General features: G+C 38.3%; 1 long non-coding RNA gene across 1 annotated transcript in view; it reads left to right on the forward strand.

The window, feature by feature from the left end:
• The first annotated feature begins 1,170 nt into the window (after positions 1-1,170).
• Positions 1,171-3,570, forward strand: part of LOC138867157 (uncharacterized) — a 21,518-nt gene continuing 19,118 nt past the window's right edge. Inside the window, exon 1 of the long non-coding RNA XR_011399717.1 lies at positions 1,171-1,292. This is a non-coding gene — a long non-coding RNA (uncharacterized lncRNA). The remainder of the gene's footprint in view (positions 1,293-3,570) is intronic.

Here is a 3,570-nt window from a genome sequence, read left to right on the forward strand (position 1 = left end):
GCACACACACACACACACACACACACACACACACACACACACACACACACACACACACACACACATATATATATATATATATATATATATATATATATACATGTATGTGTGTGTGTGTGTGTGTGTGTGTGTGTGTGTGTGTGTGTGTGTGTGTGTGTGTGTGTGTGTGTGTGTGTGTGTGTGTGTGTGTGTGTGTGTGTGTGTGTGTGTGTGTGTGTGTGTGTATGTGTGTGTGTAGATATATATATTCATATGAATAAATAAATATATATATATATATATATGTATATATATGTATATATATAATATATATATAAATATAAATATATATATATATATACCTATAAATATAAATATATATATATATATATATATATATATATATATATATATATATATATATATATATATGTGTGTGTGTGTGTGTGTGTGTGTGTGTGTGTGTGTGTGTGTGTGTGTGTAAAAGAAATATATATACCTATATATATATATATGTATATATATATATATATATATGTGTATATATAAATATATATATATATATATATATATATATATATATATATATATATATATATATATACATATATATATGTTTGCATGTGCGTATGTACATTTCATGTGGTTAACAAATACTAAACAAAAATTTAAGTACGTGCGTAACTTTCAGCAATGACCTATATGCGTATGATAATCTAACCGTATCAGTGTTGTTTCTTTTGAATTATTGCAAATTCTCTAAAATTTCCTTCTGGTTATTCTTAATCCCTTTGCTTTTCCGACATTCTCATTCATGGTCTCTGCTTTCGCTTTCGCTGAATTAAGTTGAATGAAGTCCATTAAATTTGGGACAAGGAAACGGTTTCTCGGGATAACAACAAGTAAGTGACAAAACTAAAATAAAGTGCGGTATCTCGGGCATACTGCTCTCGGGAAGGCCAGCAATGAAAAGATTGTCCAGGGAATGAGTTTAACCTTGATGAAAGACTTGCGAAAGATAAAACATTTACGAAAAGTGAACACGCACGACATACAAATACCGATTTTATTTTGAGTTATCTGTTAGAGCGAGTTCGTGCGACTCCGAAAAGGTTCCAGTACTCTATGGCGAGAATAGAAAGGTAATAGATGATCGGAAGCGCTTGGCTTTTGTCTCTCCGGAGAGCCGATCCTCTCCCTCAACAACAACATTGCGACATCTATTGTACGCTTGACGTTCGAGTAAAAGGAAGGAACGCCCCTTTCCACCAACAGGTTTTGTCACGATTTTGGATATTTCTTCCGTTGAACATGTGCGTATGACATTGAACTCCTTATTTAAGCTGTTGTCCTGGTGACGCTTCATTTGTATCGGCCATTTCTCCCGAGTGAAGGCGCTATTTGTGATATCAGACGGGTACAGCGCAACGCCTCCCAGATTCGTATTTAAATTTCCAAAATAGGATTAGCTTTCCCACCCGACGGAAAGGCCTGGGGACGAACGGGATCCGGGAACCGCATGTCTCTTGCCTCGGAGGTGCAAGGAACAGTAGAACTATTCTAGGAATGATTTGCTGAAATTAATGCAGTGAGGAATTTCGTGAGGATGGTCTCGTATCCAGTGGCTTACATACTAGTATAAAGAGTAAGATCAGTTTGTCTGATAGTTCCGCTTAGTGGACCGTGATGATCTGGGTATCGTCAGATTCCTCTCACTCTCTAGTTTCCACATTTAAAGAAATGATTGCAAGTAAACCCCTCAAACCCCACATTCTTGGACCCGATAGCAGAGATGGCATGAAATGTACCAGGATAAAATATAATCAATATTGTCTAATGAGTAGTATTATCAAAGGCACGAGGCAGTTCCCACTGCAACCCCTACTTAGAAAAACAAAGACTCCGCGAATTCACAGCAGGAGAGAGCGTATAACCGCCGTACAGGAGTGCTGTTGCCAAGTCTGTCCATCCCTCTCTCCTGGCGTGAATATGTGGAGGATTCTTCGCCTGGTTGGAAAACACGTGAATGTTTGTGGTGATGCCGCCCTTCAATTGTTTTGAGTCACAGCTGGATCATTTTTACTCATACTTAATTTTATTTTGAATTTTAACCCAACAAAACAAAGTCCATCCACATTTTAGAATAACATGAATAACAATAGGCATCTTTTCCGGTGGCAATTAGGGTGTTGCGAAACGCTCCACGACACCTATCATGAGACACAGTGTCTCATGATTGGAGGCGAGACAGGCCTCTAAGATCCGCCCATTTCTGTGACGTATTGGGAATGGCCACGGTTGATGGCTTGCTATTTTACTGTACTGGTTATTTTTCCAACAGGTAAACAGTATTTTGGAATATGATATCCAAGATGGCTTTTGATATCTTTTGGTGGGTAGTGCGGTGTTATAGATATCCAATATAAGTACGAATATGCATGAAATATCCAAAGTAGGAGGAATGCATCTGCCAACTCATTTAAAGTTAATCATCTGCTCGATTCCTGTCGCGCAAGAGGTTTCGCGTTTCTCATAACCGCTGAAAAAGATGCATAATCACTTATTGATTAAGTTACTTCAGAACATTGGCATTAAGAGTCTTCTACAGCAAATATTGATATTTTTCATGTCCGTTCTTCATTCTTTGGACAACTTTTTATTTGTCTAGTGAGTATCACAAAATTATTTATAGTCCCATTGTTCCATTCAGAAATGACAAACAAACAAACTGGAATGGCCCTGACAATAACAGTAAACAAAACCTCAGGTTGCTCGCGGCTCACTGCCTGTAGTTCGCTGCATGCTGGGGGGGGTGGGGTCCATGCAATAATTTCTATATGTTTGGAAAGAAGAGAGTGAGATGAATCCATCGAATCCAAAATAGCCGCGATCTATTCGACTGAACTGTTCTGTAAAATTATAAAAAACAGATATAGGTAATAAAGTAAATATTCAGAATAGCTTCACATGACTGATTACAACTTTATTTGTATCAATTGATTTCTTTTACTCTCTCCTACCCTAATATGTAGAGATTGGGCTGAGGAACCCCCCAATAGCCGGGGAGAGCATGAATGCTACCAGGGAGATAACCGGGTAAACTGTGAATGGTATGGAGAGAATTTATCAATGTATAGTCAAATGTAGGGGGCATAACCCCCTGCAATTTCCCCCCCATGAGAGGCTGCAGCACCCAACTCCGGCTCTGAACACCAAAGAATCCACGTATGTACAGCAGGATAGATCATAGGAGAGACTTGGCACAGGACACTCCCGCATGTCATCCTTACACTCAAACCTGCCATGAATATGTAGAGAAATGTATGTTTCAGGGTGGGGGTTGGGGAGGGCTTGCAGGGGCCAGAGTCAATTGCATTAGATGATTTAGTGAATTATTCTGTATATATTATTATCATAGTGATGTATTTTGTGTATCATATTCGTATTTTACTCCACTATTTCCCTGGTACCTCTCATGCCCTCCACTGCAATTGGGCTCAAGATTTTGGGGGTTTGGAAAGGTTTCATTGGCAGTGGAAAATAACAATATTCGTGCATATTACACCATGCAATTATTGTTTTTTGTTTCAT

The sequence above is a fragment of the Penaeus vannamei genome, chromosome 28 (assembly GCF_042767895.1).
Source record: "Penaeus vannamei isolate JL-2024 chromosome 28, ASM4276789v1, whole genome shotgun sequence".
NCBI classification, from domain to species: Eukaryota; Metazoa; Arthropoda; class Malacostraca; order Decapoda; family Penaeidae; genus Penaeus; species Penaeus vannamei.